Source organism: Temnothorax americanus, unplaced genomic scaffold, assembly GCF_048541705.1.
Source record: "Temnothorax americanus isolate GAGA-0224 unplaced genomic scaffold, ASM4854170v1 Scaffold4, whole genome shotgun sequence".
Lineage (NCBI taxonomy): Eukaryota > Metazoa > Arthropoda > Insecta > Hymenoptera > Formicidae > Temnothorax > Temnothorax americanus.
In genome coordinates, this window is record NW_027509547.1 from 1295257 (window position 1) to 1315820 (window position 20564).

The window sequence follows — 20564 nt, forward strand, 5'->3', positions numbered from 1 at the left end:
TGCAATATTTTTTTTTTAGAAATAAATATAAGGTAAAACTAGTTACCTACAACTTTGAAACAAATCAAACACCAAATGAAAACTATGCATAAAAAAAGCTTTGAAAATTGCGATGTAAATGAAGTTAATAACTCCGCGCGACTAATTACATTACACGGATCAAACATGATTAAGATCTGAATGCACCGACAGTCCTTGCAACTCGTTGCCAATTCTTTTTTTTTTTAATTAACGAAGAAAGAAAGCTTAATTAAGCTTGGCTTCGAGTCGACGCGATCGGTTCTACGGGCTAATTGCACTCGGCAGATTTCCGCCTCGTATGTAGAGCGGTCCAAAGAGACGCAGAGAAAGAGAGAGATAACGCGTTGAACCGGTCGGAAGAGTGGCCGAACGTTGCCGCGCGCGCGCGGAGCGGAGCGAAGCGGACGAGATGCAACAAAAGGCACGTTGGGGCCACGTTGGGTCGGGCTTTGGAATGGAACTGGAAACGAAAGGCCTGCAGAGGCACAGGCGGGGAGTGCTGCTTGAATGCCTGGCGCATGGTATACGTGTGTCGATGCAAGTGCGGTGACGGTACACGCCGACCGGAGCGGCCGGAGGAGTCGGTCAGTCAGTCACTCAGTCGCAGTCGGCGAGTCGCTCTCGACTGCGCTGCGCGATCGCGTGGGCGACTTGCTTCTCTCTTCTTCTTATTTTCTTTTTAATCTCCTCCTATTCTGTGCGGTGTTTTAACTTGGTGACGAGAGAACTTGATGACCGGGAGGGTCTCGCCTTCGTCTTTCACCAACAGGATTATTCTGCTTTCGAAGCGGAATGCACCATGTCGGGTGATCTTTGACGTCCTGAGGGGGAAAAAGTAAGAACCTTTCGTTTATCTTATTAATTATAGAAGAAACATTGTGAGAGAAGAGGATCTTGCAAGATTCGTACGTGAAATTCGCAGCCGGAGCAAGTCGAATCTGACGTTTCTGCAAGATCCGCTTCGTACACAAAAAAATTGTGTATTTAAGATCAGGTCTTAGATCGTGTGTAGAGTTAATTCACTTTACTGCGCTGCACATATTGATAATTATAAATGAGAAACATGACATTCCGGATCGTGTTCAGAACGCAGATTCGAGGGAAACCTCACGACGGAAAATTCATGGGGCGTATCTTCTTTTCTTTTTTATTTTCCGTTGAGTAGACGCCGGTGTGATCCAGAACAAACGAGATAAGCACGTCCATGACGCATGTAGGAATTGTAAACTGATGGAATTCCACCGGAATACTACTCACCGGTATCATTTTTACTCAAAATTGTCGTTTCTGTGTGTATAATGGGTACGCTAACGCAACAAGAGAAGAAATATGGAAAAAAAATTTGTTAGTGAATCTACATTTCTAAAATATTTTGTATTATATATGATAGGAAATAATACATGTGTTTACAACGAAAGATCGGATATATGTAGGTACTTGGATCATTTATGTACTTAGATTACTTAGAAAATGCCTAGAACTAAAAAAATCAATATATCAGATAAGAAACTTTCAAGAAACAAACATATTTTATATAGCTTTATAAATATAAATCGCTGAGAAATGAAGAAACAGCAATAAAAATAATTGACAAGAGTAACGATAAAAGCAGTTAAAATTTATATTACAAGAAAAAGAATTTAAACTTTGTGAATTGAAAATATGTCATTCATGTGTTTGTTGAGTTTTATAAAAATACTAAACTAGAAGAATATATCTATTATCGCAAGATTAATTTGATGAGATTAATTCGATAAGATGTCTAATATCAAGTTTTGATTTAACATCATACCCTTCATCGACGTGCAGTTAACTGCACATATAAAACTTATTAGAAGCGACTGATGTACAGTAAATTGTACGCGCGAATGCTTGATGGCCATCTTCTGAATATTTCGCGTTAGATTTTGTATTGAATATGCAAACACGCGATAAAAAACTATGAAATGATCTTTGAGCGTCGCCTCTTAATTCCATCGATTATTCTTGGTATTCTTTTTGGTACGTTCAATAACTTCTTTTTTAATTTGCATTTGGATCACACAGTAAGGTAGATAGAATTATATTTCTGTCTTTTCTTTTGCCTACACAGAGTTTCCATATGATATACAGAACATTTGCGTTCCCAAGACTCTACTCTTGCGTGAACAATTAATCTAAATCTATTTTTTTAGCCTCTTCAGATTTCACTTCGCTCCGATTTCCCGTTTTGCAAGCATATTTTTTCACGACACGCTATTACGTACCTACTGTTCGCCGTTGTGATAAAGTGGCCGGTTAATGTAACGCCACGTGATAAAACTTACAGCTTCTACTTTCGAACAAACCGCGTTCGCGCACGCGATATACTCGGTGCGCACGTGCGCCTGGATTTACGCACGAATAAATCCTCAAATCGCTCTTGCGTTTAATGACACGTTTTGCGCGGCTACCGCGTCATTGTCTCGTATACGATACGTCACGTGCGACCAAAGTCTCCCAGGGTCTCTTTTCACGAAGGACAAAAAACCGTGTACTAACGATCCGTCCACGTTATATATTCATAATTTTCTTTTCGTAATATTTCCTTTACAAAGCCTATTGTTTTATTTCTTACTTGCACTTGGATATATATTATTGAATTAAAAACATTTTATTCTTCACTTGCAATTGAGAGTGATTCAAAGATCTAAAAATAAAAAAACGGCCCTGGTTTATTGTGAATCGGAATTTATCCTATACGTACTCTGTTATTCACGATGACTCTTGATACGCCTTACTCATTCTTCTTTCGAACAACGCTTGAATTCTCTTTAAGCATAGCTTGCACGATGCTGAAACAAGTCATTATTACCTAATTAGCTCTATTCACAACGTCTCAATTCTATCGGTTAGGATTACTTACGCGTATAAGTATAGACCATGAAAGTCCACGATGTGCAAGGTGTCCCTGAAACAGATTGTTAAAGTTTGGAGAAAGAAGCCGCATCATACGAGCCTTGAGAATTAAAATAACATTATTCAATTATATCTCTTTGTACAAATATTTTTTGCCTCTTTTACGGTAGAGTTATTTTTTCTACAGCTCAAACATACTCAGAGAGAAAGAGAGAAATCAAAACAGAGAAACGGTTAATTTATTCTGTTTGCGTATAGTATTGCATAAAAAGTTATTTTTTACACGATAAACGCGGAACGCATAAACTTCAGCTTGACTCATTCTCCAACGGATTTTCACGTGCGCAGTGGAATCGCACAAGTCCTCATTCAAGAGATAGTAGTGCGTCATTTATCAATTTGCGGTTAATCATTTACGTTTACGTGCTATTAAATGCATGAGCTCGGAAAATCGTGTTCCCGCAAAAATTATTTCATAGCAGAGGTGCAAAATAGCATTTTAACTTGTTTTATCTTCGGATTTTTCTATACCACTCGCAATTATTCAATTCTTTGTTTGCGCGATATCTCCCGTCAATATAAGAACGATTACGCAGAACGCGTTCTCGTTCAAGTTAATTTATCACCAGCAAATATTTACGCGCGCAGGCCACTCATTGAGGTTTAACACACCGCGATTTGCATTTTACAATTAGATCACACACGAATATGTAAGTTACTTACTCTCGTGCGTGTGACAGTAACTTTAGCGGGTAAATTCGGAACGCACGACAGGAAAAAGCGAGCACGTAACTTGTTCGGTCTCTATTCTCTGCATTAGAAATGCGAAGAAACGTTTGCAAATTCCCAAGGTATCGACGTGCAATTGAGAACCAGTCGTGTAAACTGCAAGTGAAAGTATACACGAATAATTGCGCGCGCAGTGATTATGTTCGAAACCGTTCGCGTCACGTAGAAGCGCCATTGTGAAATTTTTTGCGTCTCGATATGGAATATTACGTTAGTGTTGTATCGCGACGTCGACCAGAGTGGAATGCTAAGTCTCACGTTACCCGATAGCGCTAACGTAAGGAACATTTCTAACTCCTGCCATACACATTCCGACACTCTGGACGTGCCGCAACACCATACGACTCGTTAGACTTCGTCAAAAGGCCTTGGGTTCGGTATATTAATATATACGTCGGTACGATTGTTCTTTCTTTGTCTCATATCAACATAATCAAAACGGAAACGAGTCATATCTCTATCCGCAAAATCGTGAGTGTGCGGTGGATTTCGCGCGTCAGCGAAGCAAGTTTCACTTGCTTGATGTAGAAATCATCGTTATTGAAATAGACGCTTGATGTACTTGCAGTTTAAAAGTCTTAATTCGCGGCATATTTATGGTATTATCGCGCGCGAGCACGAGGACTCCTCCATATCCGTTTTACATACGAAATTAACTTCCGGATGTTAGGAGAGAGAAAAATACATATACACACCCGCGCAGTACCGCCGCAATTAGTATCGTTAAAGAAATTAATAATGCATGTGCCGCTCGAGTTTTCAGACTTTCTATATAATTAGCGCAAAATCTAAGTGGCAGTGAGAGCGGGTGATTTATGGCTGAAGATAAGAGCGATCAATCGCAGAATTGACTCGTCTCTTCGCAGCGGAAGGTTTCGCGTTGCGCCGAAGGAATTCGCTTTTCCTGCTTTTACGCGCGAGGACGTATCGGGGGGATCTTCTTTCGTTGACTTAACACTCGGGGTCCGTCGATGAAGAAATGAAAAGTGCAAGCGCCGTGCATGGAGTTCTCACTGCGGACTTTCAGCCGGAAGCAAAAATAAAATGCACATCCTTCCAATGCATCCACGCCTGCACGCCCCATTGCGTCTCTTGTCGAGATTTTCTACTCATCATCGGGAAACGCCCCGGAAACCGCCGCCGTGCGTAGAAAGTTCGACGCGTTTATCATTGTTTTTATCGCAAACTCGTGTATCACGCACACTGGAGTGAATAGTGAAACCAGAAAGTAAATTTACGCGCTGATTTTGTTAACACACATTTACCTATTTATGTATTCATATAGAAATCTAAACTCTTGAAACGAAATAAGATATTATGGCCACGTTGTATATGCCTTAAGAGTTTAAATCATATATAAAATTATTTTTTGTTCTCTTCCTTGATGCAAAGAACGGTACTTAATTTTAATAGTTCTCACATTTTTCTATCGCATGATTTTAACGCACGTGCAACCGTTATAACATCTAATATATAAGAAAAGAAAAATAGCTACTAGATAATATCTTTCATGTATGGGTAACATTTTTAATTAAATGTTTTCGCTGAGTTGTGGGTATAACAGTACTCTTATATTTGAATAAGAGATAAATCTGTGAATCCATTGTAATCACGTTTTAATTGGGATATTATAGCAGCTTTAACATTAGCAAAAGAATTAAATGGGACGGAGAGAGACTCTCGAGCGAGCCTCTGTGGCTGCATTGTTCTTTACTGCTTGCAACTCGCTGAAGACGTGAGAGAATTTGCGCATATAGTGGAGAAGAGAAGCATGTACAGTGCTTCTTCTTCTTCAATGAACGAAAGTTGGTACGATGAAGGTGTTCGTTGGAAGGTCCTGATGTTCGTTTGAAGGTTTCGACCGCGAAGAAAGACCCGCCTGTCTGGCACGAACGCAAGCGTTTATTTTCCGCGATAGTGTGCTATTATACAAGAACGGGTACTTGTCGCACATATGACGCGAGAAATCATAATAACTGATTTAAAACACTGTTGTCTAAATTTTCGATCCTTCAAAACGTTACAAAATTCTTTTTTGTTACAAAACACTGATAATATACTTAAAAAATTAAGAAATTTAAAAAATTTATTATTATTATATTTTTATATATAAAATTCGTCTAGTTTTATCTTATAAATGATATTTAACACGTCTTTTTGTCATGATATTGCAGTCTTTTATAAATATTTAAGACGCATAGATAAAGAATTTTTGTAAAATAATTTCTTTGTAGATACGAGCGATCGAATATTAAGAATTTTAGATGCTTCCTTATTCGATCCCTCTTACATATTCTTCGCCTTATACACAGTTCGGTTTTACTTTATAATGAAACAATCTTGCAATGCTTTTCTCCTTGTGATGCAATACTCGGCAAGTTTTAACGCGCACCGCTAACGGTAATAGTATTCCGATTTCGCAGCGCTGTGCGATTATGCGAGACGGATCATCCATTTCTCGATGATTTCAACATCGATCAACATCTTGAATCAATATTCTCTCTAAGGCGAATTATCGGACATCATGCGCGAACAACTTCGTCAAATTAATAGTTTTCTATGTTAATTGTCTAAGAAGGATGAAGGATGCGTGGCCGTTAGCTGTGAAATAAGCCAATTTAATAATTACGTAGATCGAATCAGTTTTCAGGTGGCGAAATCTTTGCTCGATCATCGCTCTCTTGTGATATTTCGCAAGAATATAAAGCATCTTCACGCGATGCGTCTATCACCGCATCAAACTTTCAAAGGTGATTGTAAATGTAGATTTTTCGGTATGGATAACAGGAGCGCTTGCAATTTCTACTGATGGTGAGTTCTATTTGTGATGCTGTTTTCTTAAAATTATTAGGAAAATCTTTTTCCAGTAAAAATAACGGTGCACTTATTTCGTATTAAAAATTTAATGAGAAACAATTTTTTATTATGTTATTAAATGATTATTATGAATTATATATATATATATATATATATATATTTTTTTTTTGCGTCAGAGCAGAATTATCTCTTATAAGTTATTCGAATACTTTAGGTTACTGCTTAAATAAAATTTCTCAGCGGCGCCGCGGCGTGACAGAGTAGTTGTTTCACTTTTTTAAGTGTATTATCCAGATGCCAGAAATAAGCTGTGGCGTGAAACGCGAACGCGGAGCACGAAGCGATTCCCGTATGTAGGAAAGATCACGGTAGACCCTTGGAGCTCAATTCTAAATTTAGCGTCCCGCCTGTTTTTATTAGATTTTTCAGCCGAACGCTTTTAAGCCACAGCGCGCGATGCGTTCAAAATGCACCCACACAATGATCTTCCGGTGCAACGCAAGAATAGATAAAGCGGTAACGCATTTGTTTGTTTTCAATTTGTTTGTGTACAATTTTTATTTTATTCCTAATATTAAACTAATCAACTATTCATATCGCGCGAGCGATTTTTCATGATCCCAGTTAATAAATAACTATGTAAATTAAAATTACTAAAATTTTTTTCTAATCACGATACGCGAATAATTAGTCGATTGGATATATTGGGAATTTAGGAGAAGAAACTCCAGATTGTGTAGCACTTTTGTTTCGAAACGCTCTCTCCCGCTTCTTCTGGGAGTAAAATGCCAGCGTTGCAGCTCAAAGGTCATCCCTATCGAGCGACATCGCTTAGCTTCACAATAGCAAGAGTATTGTCTTGCGCGATTAATCGAGAAGTTGAGTGAACGTTGGTGCTGCAATACCGTCGAGTTTTCCGCATAAGTAAAGGAACAATCGACACATTTACTCTGCCTGATAGTGCTATAAGGAATACGGATTCACATATCACACAACAATAGATCACATGAATAAAAATGAGGGAAATATATCTAAAATAGAAACAAAACCGTATATATACGTTCAGATGTAAAAGCAGGAAGCAAACACATTTCCTGGGTATTCCGCGTGAACAATTCTATACTTTTGTAATTCTTTTGTAAATATGCAGCCCTGATGTTTTTATCGCGAGATGTATCGCCAACCCGATAATATAAAATTATGCGACCAATTCGACGATGAAGTAAATCATTATTAAATTATTAATTTATTATTAATTTATTTATTAATCTAATTAATTAATTAATTAATTTCATATGTGATTGATGCAATTACTTATAAATTTTATAAATTAATTTGTGATAATTAATATATGCAGCAAAGTATTATACTTTCCTTCAAATATAGCTATGATGAAACACCGTTCGTTATTTCATGGTGCGTTTAACAACAGAGTACGCATTTCGAAGGAAAAATTATCGGAATCGAGAATACTACGATGTCATTTCTCTCGCGGGCATCGAATGAATACTTTCTATGCGCGATGATTGCCCAGAGACGATTATACACCCAACAGTACTAGCAATAAAGCGCAAAGAAACAGTAGACGTTAAGTAAACCATGAAAAGACAAAGAGGAGATAACGAAAAGGGTAAAGAAAATTATTCCAGGAGAGTATAGAGGTAGCCTAACGGGATGGCGTGTGTCGAAAGCAATTATATTTCGCTTTCTCGGGAAGATGCCTCGTGGTCGTAATTCAACTCAAGAGCAAACTGTGTGCGTGGGTTTTATCATACATTCAAGCATTCGATACTAAATTACTTAATTCGATAAACGATTGGAGAGCCAAAGAGAAGGAGACAACGCCGTGTAAAAGGAACCCCGCGAGAAAATGCTCGCAAAGGGAGACTCGTGGGAAAGCGAGTGAAAGCAGTTTTTCACCGCAGCCTCAACGTACCCTCGTCAATTGAGCGGTGCTGTTGGAGATAACGAGCGCACGAGTACGCGACGAATAAATAATCGTCCGCAGCATTATTTCCAAAATAGAAGCGTCAGTTGGCCGGAAGCACCAACGGTAGCACCAGTTTCCATGAAATATGTGATAGCTGCAGAGAAATAAAACGAGTATGCCTCCCGCGGAAAATCTTCATTACGATCGACAAATGCATTCTTCTCGCCTTATAGTTAGAAGTCGTTCGAGAGACAATAGTTACTTCTAGGTGTTTATTTGTTCTCCAAAATCCCGTCCGTTTTCTGTTACGGAATTATGAGATGTGGCCATTTGTTTGTTATGAAACCCGCGTTTATACTCGCGAGCCACTTTTTCTGCCCCACATAAAGGAACTTTGCGGCCGCCGTGGCGAACAAAATTGAGAAACGCTGCTCTCTTACGGGCGAGCTCTAATAGCGCGTGAATGCACGAAGGCGTGAATGCGCTTCCACGTTCCACGCTCTCCACACGTGTGACGGTGTCAATTGTCAATGCCGCGTACACGAAAGTGGGACCTTGTCGCGGAGACCGCGCGAAATGCGCCCCGCAAGACTTTCACTTATTACGATGCCGAATAGAAGCAGATTAGCCAGCACCGTGTCTAATTAATACACGAGGGAACCGGCTTAATAAACGCGCGCCGAAAATAATCACGTTACCGAACTGGTAGCGCGTTTGGAAGATTCATTCACCTTGCCGGCGATATCGGAGTTGAATCTTTCACGCCCGAAGAGATTTTAGCGAACGAACGGTATTTTTTTAAATTATTTTTATTAGGCGTTTAAGTAAATATGAAGATGTAATATCTGGAGGTATACTTTCAACGGATGATGTTTCACCGACTTTATGCCGAAACGAATATTCCGACGCTCGCGACGCAGCTTGGGATTCTCTCGTTTGCGTTTCTTCAACATCCAATGCCAAACGCTCTGGCACGTAGCGGAACTTTGCCCCGTACACGTACTTACTCCGGGCTGCGGTCTCCGATTGCGGATTTCTTCCAGAATGTCACGTGCGTCGGCTCGCAGCATGTTTGACAAATACGAGTCCACGTTCGCAAGTGCGCGTATTCTTCCTCGCCCCACGCGACCGCGCTGCGCAATTTTATAATTTACTGGCGCATCTACCTGCCGCATCGTCATTCGTATCAAATTACGATAATACGATAACGAATAGTCTGCGAAGTTTGTAAGAAACTTTGGGCTCGACACTATCAATTCTGTCTCTTGAATTACGTATAGTTGTCTTATTCTACAAATTCTACTATTATGTTGCGAGGATAATATTACGAGTAAAAATAACAATTACGATTATTACAAATTGCAGTTTCCTTCTATAAATATCTATATAAATATAATGTCATGTTGGCGAAAATTTTTATAGATTAAAAAAAATTTATATTTCATGCGTTAAAATTAAATTTATTAATTATATTTTTGACTTGTTGTGCGCTACTGACAATTTTCTAAATTTTTGAAATAAATTTTTACATGTAAGTTTAAATTATAAATTAGATCTTCAATACTGTCAAATCTCATTAAAGCTTAAAATAACTCGATTAAAAAGCGACCAATTTTTTAAAGCATTTACTGTTTGACATGTCGTTTGAAGTAATTTTTAAAATGGAACTTTCTTATGTGCAACATGTAAAGTATTTCTGTGAAATGCTAAAATACACCAAGAAACTGTCTAATAGCCTAATCCATTGCGTGTCTTTTTTGCTTTCACGCACTTAGATTTGAAACGGCTGGGAGAGCAAGTTCTCTACGATGCGCGACATCCTTTTGACGGTTCATTGTCCCCCGTGACCGATATCAAAGTTCCGATATCGCTTGCGATTTCGTACCGTAGACAGCGCGATCGGAACGTTCGTGGTAAATGAACGAGAGAAAGAGGCATTGACCTCTTTGGCAGCTCGCGCGCTCGCACACACGCGTGTGTGTAAACGCATGCATGTGCCGCGAGCGCGTGGTATACGGGTGATCTCGCCTTCCGACGCCAAATTTCGGATAGAAAGCCGCGCGCACAGATCGTTGTCGAAATATTCGAGAAAAGCGTAAGAATTATTTAGGTACAACTATAGTTTGCTTCTTCAGACGGAAATCTCCCGAGACAGGACAATGGAAAGATGTATAAAAAATTTTACTGGATTTTCTAAAATACTCGGTGTAACGTTCCGTTTCGATGATCCTCGTTGAGTAGGTAATTATGAATTTTATTCGGATTAATTGAATTGAGACTCGACAGTGTGATGTCGCGACGTTTGTCACCATGTTAGCGTATAGGTACGTTACGCGTATCTCAATGCAATAAGTCACTGTGAAAACTGTCCATTACGTTATCACAATGTAACATTGCACACCTCGCAACGTGTTTTTTTCGTGAAAATTCATTGAAATTTTATAGTTCTGTATTTCATCACGATAAGCATTCCCTGGAAAAACGACACGATATTTCCTGCAATGTAGATATCGCTTATGGGTGTGCCATATCACGATAAAAATACGGTCATGATGTAACGTAGGCACACATCTATGTCGAGCTGCTATTGACAGCAAATACCGCGATGTGTTAGCGCAATAAAGAAATGATTAATATTGTCTTTAGTAATGTCTGTGGAAAGTTGAAGAATGCTAAGAGGAATTTCTCTGAATGTAAATGTACTTTCAGTCCGAAAGTGTATGGCATTGTGTGCTAACTCTTCAGAAATTCAAATAGGAGTATGCAATCAATATTTCTTACTGATATCCCTCGAGTTGTGTTGTTACACGTGGAATTGGGAACTTTGATTAAAAAAAGCATCAGAAAAATACAGCCTGAAATGATTTACCATGTATGTTGCTCCGTATTTTGTGGTAATTAATAAGTGATATGCAATTGAATTATACTCTACGCAATTAGATGAAATACTTATTTGGTTTACATATGACATATGACACTTAGAGATTATCATTTTTACCATATTGCGATTGTGCGACATTGACAAAGTAGTCGCTTCGTAAATTCGTCTTTATTCGGTTTCCTTCCGACGCGCGTGCACGCCTACTTAGATCTTTAATATTCGTTCTTCAGAAACGCTTTATATTCGTATTGTCATCTTCCATCCATTTACACCTAGGCGAGTCGCGCCTTCTCTGCGAGAATAATGCGGTTTAAAAATTATTATTTTTCAGAGATGAATACACACGAGATGAAGTCACAAAGAATTTTATTCATCAGAACATGACAAATTGGGATACAACATTGCAATTTTTAACTTTATCTTTTTAACATCGAATAAAACGTAATTAAGATCGGGTGGTGGTTTAACGTCGAAACGTAATTAAGAATAATTCTATACAACTCTCGTGGCAGCGAGAGAATCAAGGGGACCAAAAATAACTATACGAATTGACGTTGTATCGCAAGGGGGACTCGTTCTTGCCTGGGGACTCTGATATTCCTGAGAAACATTAACGACGTCCAGCTTCTTTCGGCGTGTTAAAACGATGGTAACCTTTTCCGCTGAAACTTTCAAGGCTTCAAGCGAAGGCGCATATTCTGCTGATTGCTTGTACATATATGCTCTTTCGCGACATTTTGATCGTAGCCACTTCAGATTCATTTTCACGACGGTCTCGAACGACGCTTCCACAGCATAAAATATCGCGTTGAAGAAATATCTTGAAAATTTGGGGAATTTAAAGATAAATAAATAATTGATTGATCTGATGTGAGCAAATATTGAAGTAAAGCAATTGGTTTACATCAAATTTCTTTCTTCATCATGGAAACAAAAGCGTTATTGAAAGATGTTACGTTTCTCGTGGTTTTTTTATATGTATTATTATAATCTAATAACTGAAACAGAGATTTACAAATGCCCATAATTTTTTGCATGTGAAGTGTGAAACATCTTTCTTTCGTCGAAAAAACGGGATTATTTTCGAAACAGTCGACTTGACCGATCCACTAATCGTAAAGAGATGTGTGTACCAGAACGAGATTTCTACGGTACCTTCTAAGGAAGAAAATCTACCTGGCAGTCCTTGTGCCACTTTGCGGTCGTATCAGTCGATTCGTCGGCAACACACTGCTCGGTCACGCCACAATTCATTTCCATCAACTACCGTTTGGATAATTCCTGAAAAATCCGTTTTACTTGATACCTCGCTATAAATACGCGTATCGGATCGCGTCTCATTCACATATCGAACTTCTTCATTTGCAACCAAGAAAATGCATTACTTCTTGAATTAGACGCGGAACTAAAGAACACTTGTTGCGGAGCAGCGCATATAGAAATTGTCAAGCCATTCGCCACTTCGAGCAGTATGCAACTTTGTAATTTCTATCGCGAAGACTCACCGGACATCAGAGGTTCATCGCTCCCGGAAGCACTATAGTTCTCGCGCGGCGCGACAGGTACGTGATATGTGCATAGGTATATAGGAATTGCAAGTTTAGAAATAAACGTTGCGCTAATTAATTTGCGAGACTGTTCGTTTCAAGGGATCAGAAATTACCTTATTAGTCTGTTTGAACGGTAATTAAATACAGTCGCGAGGAAAAAGAGAAAGTCTTCAGTGCATCGGTCTTGCGTGCATCGGTCGTAATAAGGCTTGGCGTTAAGTCATGAATCGCATCGTTTCGCGGAATGAAAATTTAATATAAAAAACTTCGGATTAGAGAGAGAGAGAGAGAGAGAGAGAGAGAGGAGGGGGAGGAGAAGGAGAGAAGAAAACTGAATCAAAAGAGATAAGGAGTCAATAATAGATACCACCTCAATTCACCTTAATAGATAAAATTATATACTTTTGATATCTTATCATTCTGGGGGATAGGATCAGAAATAGGCAAATAGATTGGTACTTTTTCCACGTTCAAGCGAGAGAGGAAAGGATGACGCACGTCGACCTAAAACGCACATGGAAATCAAAATACTCCGGGATAAAAATTGTGCGCGATGCTTTCCAGGCAGAAAGAAAAAAGAAAGTGCGCGCCATTCGATGATCCTAGAAATCGTGATGCGATACACGCGTCCGATTTCTTTCAAGAAACTAAGAAAACGTAGGTCCACTTGACCGAGATCGGTTGATCGAGAAACGAACGCATCTCTGATGATCGAAAAAAGAAATAATTGATATATAAACGATATCACGTGAATTAAGTGTTATTTTGAAGAGGTCACGCATATGTACAACGTACTCTTTTGACGCATTCTTTTTACTTTTTTCTCGAAGACAACATATGGCATTTCTGCGCCATTCGGTGCCTCACCCGCGCCGTGTGTATTTTGTCGTTTCTCCCCGTTCAATTATTATGAAAGAATAACTGGCTACACTTTACATACTTTTTTTTGTTACGACACGATTGCACTTTACCTATCTCTCGTTATGTAAAACGCTTGATGTTAATCAGTTTTTTTCTCAACTAGATATTCATGCACAGATAGGATGTAAAAATGCAATTTTTCATATATACAACGTAATAATTTTCATGCAGCATATTGAAGTACCGGGATTTTAAATTTCCTGACACGGTAAGGTTCGCCCCACCATTAGTCTCCATGGCTGAACGTAATAATGTGCGGATACAAAGAGAAAGGGAGGAAAAGAGCACGCGCGGCTATGCTAGAAACGGTATCGCGGTAGTCGCGGGTCTAGTTTTTTTTTCCCAACGGACTCCTGTGACGTAGGTTGTCTTGAGTGGGACTCGGACGATCTCGACGAACTTGTCACGTGTGTCGTAGGCTCTTAACAACGCTTCCGGATGACTGTAAGAAGCAAGACGATTATGGGAATCTATACGAGAGCCGCGAAACACACATACTTAATGTGTCTTTCTTTCTTTCTCCGTGTACGTGGAATATCGGGGACACTATCCGCTCAGCTCTTCTCTCTGCTCGCCTTCTACGAGCAATGGGAAATCTGGCACGCATCACACGAACGCGCTAATCCGACATAGCTCCGAGCACCTCGTCCGAGAACCGTCCGTTAAAACCGGACATTTTATTCGCGAACTTAAAAATTCGCAAAATGTATTCATTTAATTCGACGAACATATTTCGCTAATTTTTATGTCTGTTACTGCGGTGTTAAATTGATATTTTATAATACGGCGATGCAAATGAATAATCGTAAATTAATAGAAATTTTAATTTTTTTTAGATCGATTTTTTCATATATTTTATTCCTTTACAAATTGAAATATTCTTACTCGGTTGATACTTAAAACCAAACGAAATTTTTGATACTAATTCTCGTACGTTTCAAATATGTAACCACTGCATAAATTACATGATAATAACAGATCTATGCAAGACATTTAATAAATGTAAAATGACATACTATCATCCATCTCTTAAATGCTTTTAATCATTGTAACGCATAATTATATGCTATAAATAAATATGCTAATGATGTAAAAAAACATAATATGTCTACAAATTCAAAATACACGCAGCGACAAATCTTTAGGATGACCGATGACTTGAAAGTTACCTGTGTGTAAATGATACAAGTTATAGGTGTCCTCTTTTTTTCACGCCTCCGAGTGAAACAAGAAATATCATAAACTCTATGATCTATGTTTTGGTGAGAGATTATAGAAATGAGTAATTATCGAAAATCATAAAAATATATGTAAAATACCAAATCCAAATATGGACCATCTTTGGAAATATTGACCCTTATTTTACTGAATAAAATTAAAAAAGATAATATCTGTAGGCAGATTTTAATATTCGCGTAATCGAAAAAAATAACTGTGACATAATAAGTCAGACTATATGAACTAATTGTAAGAGTCATATAGTCATTCATTTAGGAGGTAGAATTTTTTAAAAAGGCGCGAGTAGGCGACACATGGAAATGCATATTGGAAATTGAGCCATGTTCGGGCTAGGTATCTTCTTGCTAGAAAGACACTTTGCGATTCATGGAGCTTTACCTTATCTTATCGCGATCGGTATAAATCCTGCTTTCGGGGAAGAACGAAAAGCGCTAAGCAAGCGTTACGAATATAGAATTTATCGTTATATATATGATCGTAGTGAAACGACGCCGCCGGTGGTTGAGGCGTGGAGCGAAGTGGCGATGAGCGGGATCGCAAGGTTACGCGAGGGAAAGTCCATCTCGCGCATCACCCACACAATGTCGTTTTGCGCATTCCGATTCTCAAAGTGAAAGACCGAAGCCCCGACGTTAAAAACGTCATACATATGGATAAAGCGTGCTCATATAAGCGCCGCGCGGATGCAATGATTGCGCACTCGCGCGGCCTCATCCAGCCCACATCTACACGCACGGTACGCACCGCAACTGCGAAAACGCGTGGAAAGCCGGTCTCGGTGCCGCGAGAAACCTGCGCGTTCTCCAGAATAACCAAGTCGGAAAGAAAGGCTAAGAAATTCAATAGCGAATTTAAAGCGTCAGGGGTTTTACGCGCGGACAAAGTACGCAAATGGTTATAAATAGGAATTAAGAAATAAAAATGTTACAACAATAACATTTTTATAATAAAAAGGAAAACAGAATGATTCTTTTTTAATGTAAAATTGAGGCCGATATAATTCTGTTTTAGCTAATAACGCACGGAAGAGGGAGCATTTTCTGCATTATAACTTCATACGTATAATTCTAATGACAGAAACATAATACTAGAGCTGCATATGAAATTACATGCGAGCTATATACCGTACGTAATACACGTATGTCATAACTAATAAATATCTAAAGATAAATATTGCGTTCACTCCCTCATAATTTTATGTTAAATGTTAAATCTACTTTATCGCAGAACGATCAAATTTTTCTAGCAAAATTTCTTTTAACATAAGAGCGTTTTATGCCGATGAAAATGCTTTTTAATTAACGTAATAGAATGATATCGGCTGTAATGCGAAGAAATATACACATTATTACGTAGCGTGAAATAGCTGGCCTGACTTCGGTTTCTGAATGCCGCGGTAAAGGGTATACCTACCTCTCGTGCCCTGATCGAATCTGGGAGCAAAAGGGGATCGAATACACACGGACGCAGTCCCCAGTCTAGCTGTGGAGAAGGTGTGGTTACGATCGGAGCCGGTCGACCTCGTTTAGGACCGGTAAGAGCATAATACGAATACTCCGCGCGCGGTGTCGCGCCGTCTCGGCAAAAAGGAGCGAGCGTAAAATCGATTCTGCAACCGTTCTGCTCGTGTATACCGCAAACACGTCAAGCACGACATTTTTGTTTTGTTTTGTCACTTCTTTACCGGAGTAATATACTTCGTCCGAGGGAGTGGACGCGGATATTCCCGTTTCGCGTCTGAGGCAACCATTCGTTGTTACTGAGCGCTAACTTACGTTGAGAAATTCCTCACTTCTCTCCGACAAGGGATTTTTTTGACGGAGGAATGAGAATGCTGTGCACTACATGGTGGCTACGCCGCGCCCTTGAAATTCGAAAACACGAGGCCAGCTGGTTAAGTTAAAAGCTAACCAGAGATAAACGTATAGCGCTCCGGAATTGGTATTTTAAACAAAGGAGAAACGGGAAATATGTTTTACTCGACGGAACGCGTGGAGTGTTACTTAAAGCATAAAATCACACCGCCGTCCTTTTGCACGACGGTTCTATATTTGCTTTGCCTCTTATAAACATTCTGCATATGAGTTAAGTACTTTACGATTTGTAAACGTTACAATGAAGTTTTCACGCCACGTTCAGATAATCTTTAGGAAAGTGTTTCTTTTTTTTTTGCAAGGAAACCTCATTACCGCATGTATTGAAAACCAGATTTTAGTATTTTGAAATGCAAAGTGCCTCGGGAGGGTGTGTACATTCGAGAATAGAATGATTCCGGATCATAAACCGGAAACCGGTTTAAGTTCGGCTCGGGTACGAACTCCATCACTTATGGCGTTAACAAACGCGCGTTTACACACCACGAAAAACTAGAATACGATTCCGAAATAGCATACAAATCCCCCCCGTCTTTGTGTGGCGCGATATTTATTTATTTGCATGGCGGGCGAGGGAAACTAACGACGCGGACGCGACACCGAAACGCGACGCTATTCGTTGCAGACATCCTGTTCTCCATTTAGCTTACGCCAAGAAGTGTACAATGCGAGCGTCTCTTCTCATTTTTCACGCGATTATGTGAAACGCGTGCACGTTCACGTCTCTCGCTCGAAGCTAAGACGACCTAAGTGAAATACTCGGGCAGATGAAGAAGTCTCGGCTGCGAGCTGAGTATAAGAAAAAGAAAAAAAATGTAGACTATATAGCGGCATCGAAATTGCTCAAATGCATCTAATTCGATAAACGTAACCGTGCTAAAGTGCATCGCGACGTGCATTGTCATTGATGGCACAATTGTCGCCATTTAGTATCTCTTACGCTATAGTTACATTATAAGTTACTTTTAGTACTACTGAGAACAAGATTGAAGTAGTATTTTGCGTCACGATTTATTGGAAAATGGTTTTCAGATAATCCACGATAATTTTGGGATAACACCGTAACCTCTAGTCATAATCATGGTTTTGTAGTTTTATCAGGCTAGAACGTGTCGAAATTGTCACCCCGTTTATAAAGAATTGCACGATAATAAAAATCGCATATTGCACAATTGTAATATCATTTTATTCGGGAGCGAGTGCCTGTAAAATGCAGATTATCTGAAGCTGCCATAAATCACGAACACCAGAGAATGAATTCAACACGATCGTCTCTATCCGTTGCAGGCGGCACGCTAATAGCGTAAAAAAAAAAAACGATCGTTAATCATGCGACAACGGTTTCCAACGCAAGGTTTACTGTTAGACGGGGATTACTTGGTTCGGCATGGCGCATGCAGCTGAAGTGTTCTTACAGCTGCAGCGTATTCGCTTAGAAGTTTCGTAAATTGCGCTGCGCAAAGTGAAAACTGAATTACATTTTTGTGAATTTATAAGTCTTTCCCATAACGTATAATTAACTTTAGTAATTTTGATAGAAACTGCCTCGCGTTCCAAAAGTGATTCAGAGTCTTAAAAGAAGAGAGTATTTTAAAAAGTATATATATGATAAAAATGTAAATTGTGTAAGATGAAAAGAATAATAGGACGCGTTGCCACTTTACGAGTGGAAAGTGAGCATTATGAACTACATTAAATCGTGATAATTTCACGCTCAATTACGGTCCTGCTATCTCTAATTTAAATTCACGATAGCTCTTTTTAAAAAGCTCTTATTATTTATATCTGAATCAATTAAATTTGCCATATTGTCTAGTAGAAATACAGATTTGTTTCTTGCAAATATTTCATACAAAAGACCTGAAACACGATAATCATCACCAATTGAGACGGTCTGCTGCCGAGCGACGATGTCTCGATATGAAATGATGTAATCCGCGCTCTTAATGCGCGTCGAATGACTAATAGTACCAGCTACTTATTACCTCGCTCTTGACCCATCAAGCCTTTTGCCCCTCGAGTGCTCCCGGACGACGTACCCTGCGATCTCGAACGAACGGTCCACCCCCCTCTTCTCTGTTCCAGGTAATTCCTCGTCCGTGCCCCCGTCGAAAATTCCCAGACGTCTTACGGTTGTTAGGGGCGAGTTTAATGCCCGCAATCAAGCGGCAGGCTAACAGTAATTATTGCAGTACGACGGAAAGAATGCGAGTCGCGCCATAGCGGAATCCGCGCACGGATCTCTCATTCCTGTGACCGCGGAAGTCCTTGTTGTTACTCTCTCTCTCTCTCTCTCCCGTTCTTTGGCGCTGGCATTTCTAGTGCGTGCCCGGCTTGTGTGTCCGTGCGAAGACACGTATATCTAACCCGCGGCTGATAATCTCGCTCGTTTCTCCTACACGTGTTGGCATTATCGTCGTTACCGTGGGAAATAACGTGAGACACAAACGTCGACAATTATTTATTTATTTCGCGACACACTATAAGCACTTTTCTTCGCACGGGATGATTCACAGGGTCTGCTTCGCCGTACGCGTTATTACTACGTTGTCATTTCCTCGCAAAGGTAGACTAAGCAAATAGTAGATATCGCTTTTATTCGTCACTTTCAACCACTCATCGATCGAGCACTTGGATTATTCATTGACGCGGTTAATCATTATTCGTGGTAAAAGTGTGGCTTCTACGAATATTGGATATTTTCAAAGAAATCTGAACTTCTCGCAGATCAATATATTGATGAATTCTTCATTTAAAGTTTAATAAGTGATACTTATTTTTATACTTTCAATCAGTTTCTTTTTTCTCGTGATCTTGAGATTACTCTGAAGCTATTTTTTGTGAACTATAATTAAATTTCTCTCTAGACAATTTGAAACAGATAATTACATTCTAGAGACTTTATACCGCAAATAATAAAGCCTCGAGTACTTTCTGGCTTCCCGACAGCACTGCAGGGTTAAAGCCTTCGAGTGTTGCAATATGTAAAATTCATTGGCATTGAACCTCGCCTTGCTCTTCGTCCGCCCATGCCTTGCGCGCCCATGCCATGCGCGCCACGCCACGCGTCATCTCAATGGAATGAGAAGTCCCGACGAGAGGTCTGGCTCTGTAACTGAAGAAGAAAGGAACTTTGTAGCGACCCAGACGATTCTGTGTAAAAATATAAGGGGATTATCCCTTTTCTAGACTATGTTGCTATATAGACACGGGATTAATTTAAAATAATCTCCAAGTAGTAACCAGTTAACCACATGACGATTACTGTGTACAGCTATGCGGTAACCGTTAATTTATTAATAATTGCAAAATGGTATTATCATAAATCTACAGTTACTCGGAATCGTCAAATAAAAATTTGCGCATTCTGAGTTAACGCGATTTGCTGGTTTAGAAAAATGAGAGAGAGAGAGAGAGAAAAAATAATATTAATTAAATTGCTTATAAATTTAATTATAGTAGACCATTTTTACTATTTAATTATTTGCATAAAATTTATCTTGCATATTTAATTAATAATATTAATAACAACAAATTTTACAAGCGACTTTATTGAAGACATGCATTAAATTTATTCATATTGTGATGTAAAATATAAAAAAATAATTTAGCATAATTCTTTCTTTCGATTTCAGTAGTTTACATTGACAAATTAAGAATCTTAC

The 20564-nt window shown here is 39.1% G+C and overlaps 2 protein-coding genes and 1 long non-coding RNA gene across 8 annotated transcripts in view; 2 read left to right on the forward strand and 1 right to left on the reverse strand.

Moving 5' to 3' along the window:
• Positions 1 to 20564, forward strand: part of Rpl9 (ribosomal protein L9) — a 111155-nt gene that overhangs the window by 46572 nt on the left and 44019 nt on the right. The window lies entirely within an intron of this gene.
• Positions 1 to 20564, forward strand: part of LOC143902700 (uncharacterized) — a 58768-nt gene that overhangs the window by 27026 nt on the left and 11178 nt on the right. For 2 of the 5 annotated variants that reach the window (XM_077415819.1, XM_077415820.1), the window contains exon 1: positions 266 to 856. The exons of 1 other annotated variant lie outside the window; for it this stretch is intronic. The gene's annotated coding sequence lies outside the window, so the exon portion shown is untranslated. Of the gene's footprint in view, positions 1 to 264; positions 857 to 3131; positions 3151 to 20564 lie in introns of those variants that run through there. 2 more of the 5 variants (XM_077415815.1, XM_077415817.1) reach the window with 2 other exon arrangements.
• On the reverse strand, positions 1698 to 19890 carry LOC143902725 (uncharacterized). The gene is made up of 3 exons (XR_013258461.1): positions 18885 to 19890; positions 2906 to 2950; positions 1698 to 2834 (listed from the first exon to the last, which is right to left on the reverse strand). It is a non-coding gene; the product is annotated as an uncharacterized LOC143902725 (long non-coding RNA).